Source organism: Lissotriton vulgaris, chromosome 1_1 (genome assembly GCF_964263255.1).
Source record: "Lissotriton vulgaris chromosome 1_1, aLisVul1.2, whole genome shotgun sequence".
Lineage (NCBI taxonomy): Eukaryota > Metazoa > Chordata > Amphibia > Caudata > Salamandridae > Lissotriton > Lissotriton vulgaris.
The window spans coordinates 1,209,659,652-1,209,677,167 of NC_141685.1; positions in this window are offsets into that span (position 1 = coordinate 1,209,659,652).

Consider the following 17,516-nt stretch of genomic DNA (forward strand, 5'->3'; position numbering starts at 1 on the left):
GTCTTCAGCCAGGCTTGCTTGAATCCAGTGGCAAAGTGAGCAAGGGACTCACGTCTGAGCATACCCTTCCAACTTATGGCAAACAAAGCGGTACAAAAGGGGGTAGTGATGGACGAAGCATCTGAACCAATCATACACTCACACCCAGTCAACAGATCTGGGTTTAATCCATCACCGTTCTTTTGCCCACTCTGCCACTCCAGTTCAGACATGGCCATATGCAAATCAGTCTGACCTTGTGCCTCATGGCAACAGTCCAGCCCGAAATGCCAAGCCATGCCTTGCTGAACTGGAAACATGCTTCCTAGGACCGGTTTCTGGCATTCCAGCCGTTTCAGGCAGGCTTGCTTCAATCCAGTGGCAAAGTGAGCAAGGGACTTACGTCTGAGCATACCTTGCCAACCAATGGGGAACAAAGCGGTACAACAGGGGGTGGTGATGGACGGAGCATCTGAACCAATCAAACACTCACACCCAGTCAACAGATCTGGGTTTAATCCATCACTGTTCTTTAGCCCACTCTGCCACCCTAGTTCAGACATGGCCATATGCAAATCAGTTTGACCCTGTGCCTCATGGGAACAGTCCAGCCTGGACTGCCAAGCCATGCCATCCCTGGACCAGGAACAAGCTCCCTACGACCGGTTTCTGGGATTTCAGCCGTCTTCAGCCAGGCTTGCTTGAATCCAGTGGCAAAGTGAGCAAGGGACTCACGTCTGAGCATACCCTTCCAACTTAAGGCAAACAAAGCGGTACAAAAGGGGGTGGTGATGGACGGAGCATCTGAACCAATCAAACACTCACACCCAGTCAACAGATCTGGGTTTAATCCATCACTGTTCTTTAGCCCACTCTGCCACCCCAGTTCAGACATGACCATATGCAAATCAGTCTGACCCTGTGCCTCATGGGAACAGTCCAGCCCGAACTGCCAAGCATGCCTTCCCTGGACCGGAAACAAGCGCCCTAGGAAATGTTTCTGGCATTTCAGCCGTCTTCAGCCAGGATTGCTTGAATCCAGTGGCAAAGTGAGCAAGGGACTCACGTCTGAGCATACCCTGCCAACATATGGCAAACAAAGCTGCACAAAAGGGGGTGGTAATGGACAGAGCATCTGAACCAATCAAACACTCACACCCAGTCAACAGATGTGGGTTTAATCCATCACCGTTCTGTAGCCCACTCTGCCACCCCAGTTCAGACATGACCATATGCAAATCAGTCTGACCCTGTGCCTCATGGGAACAGTCTAGCCCGAAATGCCAAGCCATGCCTTCCCTGAACTAGAAACATGCTTCCTAGGACCGGTTTCTGGCATTCCAGCCATTGAAGCAAGGCTTGCTTCATTCCAGCGGCAAAGTGAGCAAGGGACACACGTCTGAGCATACCCTGCCAACTTATGGCAAACAAAGCGGTACAAAAGGGGGTGGTTTTAGACGGAACATCTGAACCAATCAAACACTCATACCCAGTCAACAGATCAGGGTTTAATCCTTCACCGTTCTTTAGCCCACTCTGCCACTCCAGTTCAGACATGGCCATATGCAAATCAGTCTGACCCTGTGCCTCATGGGAACAGTCCAGCCTGAACTGCCAAGCCATGCCTTCCCTGGACCGGAAACAAGCGTCGTAGGAAATGTTTCTGGCATTTCAGCCGTCTTCAGCCAGGCTTGCTTGAATCCAGTGGCAAAGTGAGCAAGGGACTCACGTCTGAGCATACCCTTCCAACTTATGGCGAACAAAGCGGTACAAAAGGGGGTGGTGATGGACGGAGCATCTGAACCAATCAAACACTCACACCCAGTCAACAGATCTGGGTTTAATCCATCACTGTTCTTTAGCCCACTCTGCCACCCCAGTTCAGACATGACCATATGCAAATCAGTCTGACCCTGTGCCTCATGGCAACAGACCAGCCCGAACTGCCAAGCCATGCCTTCCCTGGACCGGAAACAAGCGTCCTAGGAAATGTTTCTGGCATTTCAGCCGTCTTCAGCCAGGATTGCTTGAATCCAGTGGCAAAGTGAGCAAGGGACTCACGTCTGAGCATACCCTGCCAACTTATGGCAAACAAAGCTGCACAAAAGGGGGTGGTAATGGACAGAGCATCTGAACCAATCAAACACTCACACCCAGTCAACAGATCTGGGTTTAATCCATCACCGTTCTGTAGCCCACTCTGCCACCCCAGTTCAGAAATGACCATATGCAAATCAGTCTGACCCTGTGCCTCATGGGAACAGTCCAGCCCAAAATGCCAAGCCATGCCTTCCCTGAACAAGAAACATGCTTCCTAGGACCGGTTTCTGGCATTCCAGCCATTGAAGCAAGGCTTGCTTCATTCCAGTGGCAAAGTGAGCAAGGGACACACGTCTGAGCATACCCTGCCAACTTATGGCAAACAAAGCGGTACAAAAGGGGGTGCTTTTGGATGGAACATCTGAACTAATCAAACACAGATACCCAGTCAACAGATCTGGGTTTAATCCTTCACCATTCTTTAGCCCACTCTGCCACTCCAGTTCAGACATGGCCATATGCAAATCAGTCTGACCCTGTGCCTCATGGGAACAGTCCAGCCCGAAATGCCAAGCCATGCCTTCCTGAACTGGAAACATGCTTCCTAGGACCGGTTTCTGGCATTCCAGCCGTTTCAGGCAGGCTTGCTTCAATCCAGTGGCAAAGTGAGCAAGGGACTTACGTCTGAGCATACCTTGCCAACCAATGGGGAACAAAGCGGTACAACAGGGGGTGGTGATGGACGGAGCATATGAACCAATCAAACACTCACACCCAGTCAACAGATCTGGGTTTAATCCATCACTGTTCTTTAGCCCACTCTGCCACCCTAGTTCAGACATGGCCATATGCAAATCAGTTTGACCCTGTGCCTCATGGGAACAGTCCAGCCCGAACTGCCGAACCATGCCTTCCCTGGACCGGGAACAAGCTCCCTACGACCGGTTTCTGGCATTTCAGCCGTCTTCAGCCAGGCTTGCTTGAATCCAGTGGCAAAGTGAGCAAGGGAATCACGTCTGAGCATACCCTTCCAACTTATGGCAAACAAAGCGGTACAAAAGGGTGTGGTGATGGACGGAGCATCTGAACCAATCAAACACTCACACCCAGTCAACAGATCTGGGTTTAATCCATCACCGTTCTTTTGCCCACTCTGCCACTCCAGTTCAGACATGGCCATATGCAAATCAGTCTGACCCTGTGCCTCATGGGAACAGTCCAGCCCGAAATGCCAAGCCATGCCTTCCTGAACTGGAAACATGCTTCCTAGGACCGGTTTCTGGCATTCCAGCCGTTTCAGGCAGGCTTGCTTCAATCCAGTGGCAAAGTGAGCAAGGGACTTACGTCTGAGCATACCTTGCCAACCAATGGGGAACAAAGCGGTACAACAGGGGGTGGTGATGGACGGAGCATCTGAACCAATCAAACACTCACACCCAGTCAACAGATCTGGGTTTAATCCATCACTGTTCTTTAGCCCACTCTGCCACCCTAGTTCAGACATGGTCATATGCAAATCAGTTTGACCCTGTGCCTCATGGGAACAGTCCAGCCTGAACTGCCAAGCCATGCCATCCCTGGACCAGGAACAAGCTCCCTACGACCGGTTTCTGGGATTTCAGCCGTCTTCAGCCAGGCTTGCTTGAATACAGTGGCAAAGTGAGCAAGGGACTCACGTCTGAGCATACCCTTCCAACTTATGGCAAACAAAGCGGTACAAAAGGGGGTGGTGATGGACGGAGCATCTGAGCCAATCAAACACTCACACCCAGTCAACAGATCTGGGTTTAATCCATCACTGTTCTTTAGCCCACTCTGCCACCCCAGTTCAGACATGACCATATGCAAATCAGTCTGACCCTGTGCCTCATGGGAACAGTCCAGCCCGAACTGCCAAGCCATGTCTTCCCTGGACCGGAAACAAGCGTCCTAGGAAATGTTTCTGGCATTTCAGCCGTCTTCAGCCAGGCTTGCTTGAATCCAGTAGCAAAGTGAGCAAGGGACTCACGTCTGAGCATACCCTGCCAACTTATGGCAAACAAAGCTGCACAAAAGGGGGTGGTAATGGACAGAGCATCTGAACGAATCAAACACTCACACCCAGTCAACAGATCTGGGTTTAATCCATCACCGTTCTGTAGCCCACTCTGCCACCCCAGTTCAGACATGACCATATGCAAACCAGTCTGACCCTGTGCCTCATGGGAACAGTCCAGCCCGAAATGCCAAGCCATGCTTTCCCTGAACTAGAAACATGCTTCCTAGGACCGGTTTCTGGCATTCCAGCCATTGAAGCAAGGCTTGCTTCATTCCAGCGGCAAAGTGAGCAAAGGACACACGTCTGAGCATACCCTGCCAACTTATGGCAAACAAAGCGGTACAAAAGGGGGTGGTTTTGGATGGAACATCTGAACCAATCAAACACTCATACCCAGTCAACAGATCTGGGTTTAATCCTTCACCGTTCTTTAGCCCACTCTGCCACTCCAGTTCAGACATGGCCATATGCAAATCAGTCTGACCCTGTGCCTCATGGGAACAGTCCAGCCCGAACTGCCAAGCCATGCCTTCCCTGGACCGGAAACAAGCGTCCTAGGAAATGTTTCTGGCATTTCAGCCGTCTTCAGCCAGGCTTGCTTGAATCCAGTGGCAAAGTGAGCAAGGGACTCACGTCTGAGCATACCCTTCCAACTTATGGCGAACAAAGCGGTACAAAAGGGGGTGGTGATGGACGGAGCATCTGAACCAATCAAACACTCACACCCAGTCAACAGATCTGGGTTTAATCCATCACTGTTCTTTAGCCCACTCTGCCACCCCAGTTCAGACATGACCATATGCAAATCAGTCTGACCCTGTGCCTCATGGCAACAGTCCAGCCCGAACTGCCAAGTCATGCCTTCCCTGGACCGGAAACAAGCGTCCTAGGAAATGTTTCTGGCATTTCAGCCGTCTTCAGCCAGGATTGCTTGAATCCAGTGGCAAAGTGAGCAAGGGACTCACGTCTGAGCATACCCTGCCAACTTATGGCAAACAAAGCTGCACAAAAGGGGGTGGTAATGGACAGAGCATCTGAACCAATCAAACACTCACACCCAGTCAACAGATGTGGGTTTAATCCATCACCGTTCTGTAGCCCACTCTGCCACCCCAGTTCAGACATGACCATATGCAAATCAGTCTGACCCTGTGCCTCATGGGAACAGTCCAGCCCGAAATGCCAAGCCATGCTTTCCCTGAATTAGAAACATGCTTCCTAGGACCGGTTTCTGGCATTCCAGCCATTGAAGCAAGGCTTGCTTCATTCCAGTGGCAAAGTGAGCAAGGGACACACGTCTGAGCATACCCTGCCAACTTATGGCAAACAAAGCGGTACAAAAGGGGGTGGTTTTGGACGGAACATCTGAACCAATCAAACACTCATACCCAGTCAACAGATCTGGGTTTAATCCTTCACCGTTCTTTAGCCCACTCTGCCACTCCAGTTCAGACATGGCCATATGCAAATCAGTCTGACCCTGTGCCTCATGGGAACAGTCCAGCCTGAACTGCCAAGCCATGCCTTCCCTGGACCGGAAACAAGCGTCCTAGGAAATGTTTCTGGCATTTCAGCCGTCTTAAGCCAGGCTTGCTTGAATCCAGTGGCAAAGTGAGCAAGGGACTCACGTCTGAGCATACCCTTCCAACTTATGGCGAACAAAGCGGTACAAAAGGGGGTGGTGATGGACGGAGCATCTGAACCAATCAAACACTCACACCCAGTCAACAGATCTGGGTTTAATCCATCACTGTTCTTTAGCCCACTCTGCCACCCCAGTTCAGACATGACCATATGCAAATCAGTCTGACCCTGTGCCTCATGGCAACAGTCCAGCCCGAACGGCCAAGCCATGCCTTCCCTGGACCGGAAACAAGCGTCCTAGGAAATGTTTCTGGCATTTCAGCCGTCTTTAGCCAGGATTGCTTGAATCCAGTGGCAAAGTGAGCAAGGGACTCACGTCTGAGCATACCCTGCCAACTTATGGCAAACAAAGCTGCACAAAAGGGGGTGGTAATGGACAGAGCATCTGAACCAATCAAACACTCACACCCAGTCAACAGATCTGGGTTTAATCCATCACCGTTCTGTAGCCCACTCTGCCACCCCAGTTCAGACATGACCATATGCAAATCAGTCTGACCCTGTGCCTCATGGGAACAGTCCAGCCCGAAATGCCATGCCATGCCTTCCCTGAACAAGAAACATGCTTCCTAGGACCGGTTTCTGGCATTCCAGCCATTGAAGCAAGGCTTGCTTCATTCCAGTGGCAAAGTGAGCAAGGGACACACGTCTGAGCATACCCTGCCAACTTATGGCAAACAAAGCGGTACAAAAGGGTGTGCTTTTGGACGGAACATCTGAACTAATCAAACACTCATACCCAGTCAACAGATCTGGGTTTAATCCTTCACCATTCTTTAGCCCACTCTGCCACTCCAGTTCAGACATGGCCATATGCAAATCAGTCTGACCCTGTGCCTCATGGGAACAGTCCAGCCCGAAATGCCAAGCCATGCCTTCCTGAACTGGAAACATGCTTCCTAGGACCGGTTTCTGGCATTCCAGCCGTTTCAGGCAGGCTTGCTTCAATCCAGTGGCAAAGTGAGCAAGGGACTTACGTCTGAGCATACCTTGCCAACCAATGGGGAACAAAGCGGTACAACAGGGGGTGGTGATGGACGGAGCATATGAACCAATCAAACACTCACACCCAGTCAACAGATCTGGGTTTAATCCATCACTGTTCTTTAGCCCACTCTGCCACCCTAGTTCAGACATGGCCATATGCAAATCAGTTTGACCCTGTGCCTCATGGGAACAGTCCAGCCCGAACTGCCGAACCATGCCTTCCCTGGACCGGGAACAAGCTCCCTACGACCGGTTTCTGGCATTTCAGCCGTCTTCAGCCAGGCTTGCTTGAATCCAGTGGCAAAGTGAGCAAGGGAATCACGTCTGAGCATACCCTTCCAACTTATGGCAAACAAAGCGGTACAAAAGGGTGTGGTGATGGACGGAGCATCTGAACCAATCAAACACTCACACCCAGTCAACAGATCTGGGTTTAATCCATCACCGTTCTTTTGCCCACTCTGCCACTCCAGTTCAGACATGGCCATATGCAAATCAGTCTGACCCTGTGCCTCATGGGAACAGTCCAGCCCGAAATGCCAAGCCATGCCTTCCTGAACTGGAAACATGCTTCCTAGGACCGGTTTCTGGCATTCCAGCCGTTTCAGGCAGGCTTGCTTCAATCCAGTGGCAAAGTGAGCAAGGGACTTACGTCTGAGCATACCTTGCCAACCAATGGGGAACAAAGCGGTACAACAGGGGGTGGTGATGGACGGAGCATCTGAACCAATCAAACACTCACACCCAGTCAACAGATCTGGGTTTAATCCATCACTGTTCTTTAGCCCACTCTGCCACCCTAGTTCAGACATGGTCATATGCAAATCAGTTTGACCCTGTGCCTCATGGGAACAGTCCAGCCTGAACTGCCAAGCCATGCCATCCCTGGACCAGGAACAAGCTCCCTCTGACTGGTTTCTGGGATTTCAGCCGTCTTCAGCCAGGCTTGCTTGAATACAGTGGCAAAGTGAGCAAGGGACTCACGTCTGAGCATACCCTTCCAACTTATGGCAAACAAAGCGGTACAAAAGGGGGTGGTGATGGACGGAGCATCTGAACCAATCAAACACTCACACCCAGTCAACAGATCTGGGTTTAATCCATCACTGTTCTTTAGCCCACTCTGCCACCCCAGTTCAGACATGACCATATGCAAATCAGTCTGACCCTGTGCCTCATGGGAACAGTCCAGCCCGAACTGCCAAGCCATGTCTTCCCTGGACCGGAAACAAGCGTCCTAGGAAATGTTTCTGGCATTTCAGCCGTCTTCAGCCAGGCTTGCTTGAATCCAGTAGCAAAGTGAGCAAGGGACTCACGTCTGAGCATACCCTGCCAACTTATGGCAAACAAAGCTGCACAAAAGGGGGTGGTAATGGACAGAGCATCTGAACGAATCAAACACTCACACCCAGTCAACAGATCTGGGTTTAATCCATCACCGTTCTGTAGCCCACTCTGCCACCCCAGTTCAGACATGACCATATGCAAACCAGTCTGACCCTGTGCCTCATGGGAACAGTCCAGCCCGAAATGCCAAGCCATGCTTTCCCTGAACTAGAAACATGCTTCCTAGGACCGGTTTCTGGCATTCCAGCCATTGAAGCAAGGCTTGCTTCATTCCAGCGGCAAAGTGAGCAAAGGACACACGTCTGAGCATACCCTGCCAACTTATGGCAAACAAAGCGGTACAAAAGGGGGTGGTTTTGGACGGAACATCTGAACCAATCAAACACTCATACCCAGTCAACAGATCTGGGTTTAATCCTTCACCGTTCTTTAGCCCACTCTGCCACTCCAGTTCAGACATGGCCATATGCAAATCAGTCTGACCCTGTGCCTCATGGGAACAGTCCAGCCCGAACTGCCAAGCCATGCCTTCCCTGGACCGGAAACAAGCGTCCTAGGAAATGTTTCTGGCATTTCAGCCGTCTTCAGCCAGGCTTGCTTGAATCCAGTGGCAAAGTGAGCAAGGGACTCACGTCTGAGCATACCCTTCCAACTTATGGCGAACAAAGCGGTACAAAAGGGGGTGGTGATGGACGGAGCATCTGAACCAATCAAACACTCACACCCAGTCAACAGATCTGGGTTTAATCCATCACTGTTCTTTAGCCCACTCTGCCACCCCAGTTCAGACATGACCATATGCAAATCAGTCTGACCCTGTGCCTCATGGCAACAGTCCAGCCCGAACGGCCAAGCCATGCCTTCCCTGGACCGGAAACAAGCGTCCTAGGAAATGTTTCTGGCATTTCAGCCGTCTTCAGCCAGGATTGCTTGAATCCAGTGGCAAAGTGAGCAAGGGACTCACGTCTGAGCATACCCTGCCAACTTATGGCAAACAAAGCTGCACAAAAGGGGGTGGTAATGGACAGAGCATCTGAACCAATCAAACACTCACACCCAGTCAACAGATCTGGGTTTAATCCATCACCGTTCTGTAGCCCACTCTGCCACCCCAGTTCAGACATGACCATATGCAAATCAGTCTGACCCTGTGCCTCATGGGAACAGTCCAGCCCGAAATGCCATGCCATGCCTTCCCTGAACAAGAAACATGCTTCCTAGGACCGGTTTCTGGCATTCCAGCCATTGAAGCAAGGCTTGCTTCATTCCAGTGGCAAAGTGAGCAAGGGACACACGTCTGAGCATACCCTGCCAACTTATGGCAAACAAAGCGGTACAAAAGGGGGTGCTTTTGGACGGAACATCTGAACTAATCAAACACTCATACCCAGTCAACAGATCTGGGTTTAATCCTTCACCATTCTTTAGCCCACTCTGCCACTCCAGTTCAGACATGGCCATATGCAAATCAGTCTGACCCTGTGCCTCATGGGAACAGTCCAGCCCGAAATGCCAAGCCATGCCTTCCTGAACTGGAAACATGCTTCCTAGGACCGGTTTCTGGCATTCCAGCCGTTTCAGGCAGGCTTGCTTCAATCCAGTGGCAAAGTGAGCAAGGGACTTACGTCTGAGCATACCTTGCCAACCAATGGGGAACAAAGCGGTACAACAGGGGGTGGTGATGGACGGAGCATATGAACCAATCAAACACTCACACCCAGTCAACAGATCTGGGTTTAATCCATCACTGTTCTTTAGCCCACTCTGCCACCCTAGTTCAGACATGGCCATATGCAAATCAGTTTGACCCTGTGCCTCATGGGAACAGTCCAGCCTGAACTGCCGAACCATGCCTTCCCTGGACCGGGAACAAGCTCCCTACGACCGGTTTCTGGCATTTCAGCCGTCTTCAGCCAGGCTTGCTTGAATCCAGTGGCAAAGTGAGCAAGGGAATCACGTCTGAGCATACCCTTCCAACTTATGGCAAACAAAGCGGTACAAAAGGGGGTGGTGATGGACGGAGCATCTGAACCAATCAAACACTCACACCCAGTCAACAGATCTGGGTTTAATCCATCACCGTTCTTTTGCCCACTCTGCCACTCCAGTTCAGACATGGCCATATGCAAATCAGTCTGACCCTGTGCCTCATGGGAACAGTCCAGCCCGAAATGCCAAGCCATGCCTTCCTGAACTGGAAACATGCTTCCTAGGACCGGTTTCTGGCATTCCAGCCGTTTCAGGCAGGCTTGCTTCAATCCAGTGGCAAAGTGAGCAAGGGACTTACGTCTGAGCATACCTTGCCAACCAATGGGGAACAAAGCGGTACAACAGGGGGTGGTGATGGACGGAGCATCTGAACCAATCAAACACTCACACCCAGTCAACAGATCTGGGTTTAATCCATCACTGTTCTTTAGCCCACTCTGCCACCCTAGTTCAGACATGGTCATATGCAAATCAGTTTGACCCTGTGCCTCATGGGAACAGTCCAGCCTGAACTGCCAAGCCATGCCATCCCTGGACCAGGAACAAGCTCCCTACGACCGGTTTCTGGGATTTCAGCCGTTTTCAGCCAGGCTTGCTTGAATACAGTGGCAAAGTGAGCAAGGGACTCATGTCTGAGCATACCCTTCCAACTTATGGCAAACAAAGCGGTACAAAAGGGGGTGGTGATGGACGGAGCATCTGAACCAATCAAACACTCACACCCAGTCAACAGATCTGGGTTTAATCCATCACTGTTCTTTAGCCCACTCTGCCACCCCAGTTCAGACATGACCATATGCAAATCAGTCTGACCCTGTGCCTCATGGGAACAGTCCAGCCCGAACTGCCAAGCCATGCCTTCCCTGGACCGGAAACAAGCGTCCTAGGAAATGTTTCTGGCATTTCAGCCGTCTTCAGCCAGGCTTGCTTGAATCCAGTGGCAAAGTGAGCAAGGGACTCACGTCTGAGCATACCCTGCCAACTTATGGCAAACAAAGCTGCACAAAAGGGGGTGGTAATGGACAGAGCATCTAAACCAATCAAACACTCACACCCAGTCAACAGATCTGGGTTAAATCCATCACCGTTCTGTAGCCCACTCTGCCACCCCAGTTCAGACATGACCATATGCAAATCAGTCTGACCCTGTGCCTCATGGGAACAGTCCAGCCCGAAATGCCAAGCCATGCCTTCCCTGAACTAGAAACATGCTTCCGAGGACCGGTTTCTGGCATTCCAGGCATTGAAGCAAGGCTTGCTTCATTCCAGTGGCAAAGTGAGCAAGGGACACACGTCTGAGCATACTTTGCCAACTTATGGCAAACAAAGCGGTACAAAAGGGGGTGGTTTTGGACGGAACATCTGAACCAATCAAACACTCATACCCAGTCAACAGATCTGGGTTTAATCCTTCACCGTTCTTTAGCCCACTCTGCCACTCCAGTTCAGACATGGCCATATGCAAATCAGTCTGACCCTGTGCCTCATGGGAACAGTCCAGCCCGAACTGCCAAGCCATGCCTTCCCTGGACCGGAAACAAGCGTCCTAGGAAATGTTTCTGGCATTTCAGCCGTCTTCAGCCAGGCTTGCTTGAATCCAGTGGCAAAGTGAGCAAGGGACTCACGTCTGAGCATACCCTTCCAGCTTATGGCGAACAAAGCGGTACAAAAGGGGATGGTGATGGACTGAGCATCTGAACCAATCAAACACTCACACCCAGTCAACAGATCTGGGTTTAATCCGTCACTGTTCTTTAGCCCACTCTGCCACCCCAGTTCAGACATGACCATATGCAAATCAGTCTGACCCTGTGCCTCATGGCAACAGTCCAGCCCGAACTGCCAAGCCATGCCTTCCCTGGACCGGAAACAAGCATCCTAGGAAATGTTTCTGGCATTTCAGCCGTCTTCAGCCAGGATTGCTTGAATCCAGTGGCAAAGTGAGCAAGGGACTCACGTCTGAGCATACCCTGCCAACTTATGGCAAACAAAGCTGCACAAAAGGGGGTGGTAATGGACAGAGCATCTGAACCAATCAAACACTCACACCCAGTCAACAGATCTGGGTTTAATCCATCACCGTTCTGTAGCCCACTCTGCCACCCCAGTTCAGACATGACCATATGCAAATCAGTCTGACCCTGTGCCTCATGGGAACCGTCCAGTCCGAAATGCCAAGCCATGGCTTCCCTGAACAAGAAACATGCTTCCTAGGACCGGTTTCTGGCATTCCAGCCATTGAAGCAAGGCTTGCTTCATTCCAGTGGCAAAGTGAGCAAGGGACACACGTCTGAGCATACCCTGCCAACTTATGGCAAACAAAGCGGTACAAAAGGGGGTGCTTTTGGACGGAACATCTGAACTAATCAAACACTCATACCCAGTCAACAGATCTGGGTTTAATCCTTCACCATTCTTTAGCCCACTCTGCCACTCCAGTTCAGACATGGCCATATGCAAATCAGTCTGACCCTGTGCCTCATGGGAACAGTCCAGCCCGAAATGCCAAGCCATACCTTCCTGAACTGGAAACATGCTTCCTAGGACCGGTTTCTGGCATTCCAGCCGTTTCAGGCAGGCTTGCTTCAATCCAGTGGCAAAGTGAGCAAGGGACTTACGTCTGAGCATACCTTGCCAACCAATGGGGAACAAAGCGGTACAACAGGGGGTGGTGATGGACGGAGCATATGAACCAATCAAACACTCACACAAGCATGAGCGAATTTTGCGGATCTCGCGTTCGCGAATTTTGCGGATTTGCGGATTCGCAATCCGCAAAATCCGCGAATTCCCGCGAATTTGCGGATTTTTTTTTTTGTGTGTTCGCCCGTGTTTCTGCCAGTTCGCGAGGGTTTTGTACACTTTCGCAAATTGCGAACTTACCTGTCGGGTCGCAAGTTTCGCGAACTTGTTGTTTCTACGTGTCCAGCCTGTTTGGGACACTCTTCTTCATCACTGCCACTCTCTGTCACCACTGCCACTCTCTGACTACTCATGCCACCCTCTGGCCCACCCATGCCACCCTCTGTTTCATCACCACACCCTCTGGTTGTCGAGTGTACATTATTTTCGGCAAAGCAAAGCACACCTTCCCTGCCTCAAGTGACCTGAATTAATTTGGGGCTGATTAATGTGTCACAGAATATTTTTTTAGCTGGCACCTGCTTCCTTAGTGCGCCCTGATTAGTGATATTTTGCACTTGCTAAGTGCTTTCATTGTTGCAAAATTAGTTACAACACCTGCCCTGCCCCAACTGACAATAATGAATTAGGGGCTGATTAATGGATTTTAACTTCCAGCCTGGCTCCTGCTTGTCTCCCTTAGCTGTAATTCAGGACCTTTGTGGCATATGTGTAACTATTCTGAGGTTCAGAGCAGGGTCACATAATAGTTTCAACTGGCAACTGAACTCTGGAGGGGCCCCTCAGGAAGCACTACAGGAAATGGCTACTAATGATGAGCCTGAACTTTTGAACCTGGTAAGTAGTTACTTTCAGTTTTGCTAAGATCGTATTTCTGCAATTTTGCACTTATTCGCGGGGCGCGAACTCACGCGAACTCACGCGAACAGTGCGAGCAGTGCGAGCAAAATCCGCTGCTCGCGGATTTGCGGATTTTGCGGGAGATTCGCAAATCTCGCGGATTGCGGATTTCCCGAAAATCCGCAAAATCCGCGAGCGGAACGGATTTTCCGCCCATGCCTACACTCACACCCAGTCAACAGATCTGGGTTTAATCCATCACTGTTCTTTAGCCCACTCTGCCACCCTAGTTCAGACATGGCCATATGCAAATCAGTTTGACCCTGTGCCTCATGGGAACAGTCCAGCCCGAACTGCCGAACCATGCCTTCCCTGGACCGGGAACAAGCTCCCTACGACCGGTTTCTGGCATTTCAGCCGTCTTCAGCCAGGCTTGCTTGAATCCAGTGGCAAAGTGAGCAAGGGACTCACGTGTGAGCATACCCTTCCAATTTATGGCAAACAAAGCGGTACAAAAGGGGGTGGTGATGGACGGAGCATCTGAACCAATCAAACACTCACACCCAGTCAACAGATCTGGGTTTAATCCATCACCGTTCTTTTGCCCACTCTGCCACTCCAGTTCAGACATGGCCATATGCAAATCAGTCTGACCCTGTGCCTCATGGGAACAGTCCAGCCCGAAATGACAAGCCATGCCTTCCTGAACTGGAAACATGCTTCCTAGGACCAGTTTCTGGCATTCCAGCCGTTTCAGGCAGGCTTGCTTCAATCCAGTGGCAAAGTGAGCAAGGGACTTACGTCTGAGCATACCTTGCCAACCAATGGGGAACAAAGCGGTACAACAGGGGGTGGTGATGGACGGAGCATCTGAACCAATCAAACACTCACACCCAGTCAACAGATCTGGGTTTAATCCATCACTGTTCTTTAGCCCACTCTGCCACCCTAGTTCAGACATGGCCATATGCAAATCAGTTTGACCCTGTGCCTCATGGGAACAGTCCAGCCTGAACTGCCAAGCCATGCCATCCCTGGACCAGGAACAAGCTCCCTACGACCGGTTTCTGGGATTTCAGCCGTCTTCAGCCAGGCTTGCTTGAATCCAGTGCCAAAGTGAGCAAGGGACTCACGTCTGAGCATACCCTTCCAACGTATGGCAAACAAAGCGGTACAAAAGGGGGTGGTGATGGATGGAGCATCTGAACCAATCAAACACTCACACCCAGTCAACAGATCTGGGTTTAATCCATCACTGTTCTTTAGCCCACTCTGCCACCCCAGTTCAGACATGAACATATGCAAATCAGTCTGACCCTGTGCCTCATGGGAACAGTCCAGCCCGAACTGCCAAGCCATGCCTTCCCTGGACCGGAAACAAGCGTCCTAGGAAATGTTTCTGGCATTTCAGACGTCTTCAGCCAGGCTTGCTTGAATCCAGTGGCAAAGTGAGCAAGGGACTCACGTCTGAGCATACCCTGCCAACTTATGGCAAACAAAGCTGCACAAAAGGGGGTGGTAATGGACAGAGCATCTGAACGAATCAAACACTCACACCCAGTCAACAGATCTGGGTTTAATCCATCACCGTTCTGTAGCCCACTCTGCCACCCCAGTTCAGACATGACCATATGCAAATCAGTCTGACCCTGTGCCTCATGGGAACAGTCCAGCCCGAAATGCCAAGCCATGCTTTCCCTGAACTAGAAACATGCTTCCTAGGACCGGTTTCTGGCATTCCAGCCATTGAAGTAAGGCTTGCTTCATTCCAGCGGCAAAGTGAGCAAAGGACACACGTCTGAGCATACCCTGCCAACTTATGGCAAACAAAGCGGTACAAAAGGGGGTGGTTTTGGACGGAACATCTGAACCAATCAAACACTCATACCCAGTCAACAGATCTGGGTTTAATCCTTCACCGTTCTTTAGCCCACTCTGCCACTCCAGTTCAGACATGGCCATATGCAAATCAGTCTGACCCTGTGCCTCATGGGAACAGTCCAGCCCGAACTGCCAAGCCATGCCTTCCCTGGACCGGAAACAAGCGTCCTAGGAAATGTTTCTGGCATTTCAGCCGTCTTCAGCCAGGCTTGCTTGAATGCAGTGGCAAAGTGAGCAAGGGACTCACGTCTGAGCATACCCTTCCAACTTATGGCGAACAAAGCGGTACAAAAGGGGGTGGTGATGGACGGAGCATCTGAACCAATCAAACACTCAAGCCCAGTCAACAGATCTGGGTTTAATCCATCACTGTTCTTTAGCCCACTCTGCCACCCCAGTTCAGACATGACCATATGCAAACCAGTCTGACCCTGTGCCTCATGGCAACAGTCCAGCCCGAACTGCCAAGTCATGCCTTCCCTGGACCGGAAACAAGCGTCCTAGGAAATGTTTCTGGCATTTCAGCCGTCTTCAGCCAGGATTGCTTGAATCCAGTGGCAAAGTGAGCAAGGGACTCACGTCTGAGCATACTCTGCCAACTTATGGCAAACAAAGCTGCACAAAAGGGGGTGGTAATGGACAGAGCATCTGAACCAATCAAACACTCACACCCAGTCAACAGATCTGGGTTTAATCCATCACCGTTCTGTAGCCCACTCTGCCACCCCAGTTCAGACATGACCATATGCAAATCAGTCTGACCCTGTGCCTCATGGGAACAGTCCAGCCCGAAATGCCAAGCCATGCCTTCCCTGAACAAGAAACATGCTTCCTAGGACCGGTTTCTGGCATTCCAGGCATTGAAGCAAGGCTTGCTTCATTCCAGTGGCAAAGTGAGCAAGGGACACACGTCTGAGCATACTTTGCCAACTTATGGCAAACAAAGCGGTACAAAAGGGGGTGGTTTTGGACGGAACATCTGAACCAATCAAACACTCATACCCAGTCAACAGATCTGGGTTTAATCCTTCACCGTTCTTTAGCCCACTCTGCCACTCCAGTTCAGACATGGCCATATGCAAATCAGTCTGACCCTGTGCCTCATGGGAACAGTCCAGCCCGAACTGCCAAGCCATGCCTTCCCTGGACCGGAAACAAGCGTCCTAGGAAATGTTTCTGGCATTTCAGCCGTCTTCAGCCAGGCTTGCTTGAATCCAGTGGCAAAGTGAGCAAGGGACTCACGTCTGAGCATACCCTTCCAGCTTATGGCGAACAAAGCGGTACAAAAGGGGGTGGTGATGGACTGAGCATCTGAACCAATCAAACACTCACACCCAGTCAACAGATCTGGGTTTAATCCGTCACTGTTCTTTAGCCCACTCTGCCACCCCAGTTCAGACATGACCATATGCAAATCAGTCTGACCCTGTGCCTCATGGCAACAGTCCAGCCCGAACTGCCAAGCCATGCCTTCCCTGGACCGGAAACAAGCGTCCTAGGAAATGTTTCTGGCATTTCAGCCGTCTTCAGCCAGGATTGCTTGAATCCAGTGGCAAAGTGAGCAAGGGACTCACGTCTGAGCATACCCTGCCAACTTATGGCAAACAAAGCTGCACAAAAGGGGGTGGTAATGGACAGAGCATCTGAACCAATCAAACACTCACACCCAGTCAACAGATCTGGGTTTAATCCATCACCGTTCTGTAGCCCACTCTGCCACCCCAGTTCAGACATGACCATATGCAAATCAGTCTGATCCTGTGCCTCATGGGAACCGTCCAGTCCGAAATGCCAAGCCATGGCTTCCCTGAACAAGAAACATGCTTCCTAGGACCGGTTTCTGGCATTCCAGCCATTGAAGCAAGGCTTGCTTCATTCCAGTGGCAAAGTGAGCAAGGGACACACGTCTGAGCATACCCTGCCAACTTATGGCAAACAAAGCGGTACAAAAGGCGGTGCTTTTGGACGGAACATCTGAACTAATCAAACACTCATACCCAGTCAACAGATCTGGGTTTAATCCTTCACCATTCTTTAGCCCACTCTGCCACTCCAGTTCAGACATGGCCATATGCAAATCAGTCTGACCCTGTGCCTCATGGGAACAGTCCAGCCCGAAATGCCAAGC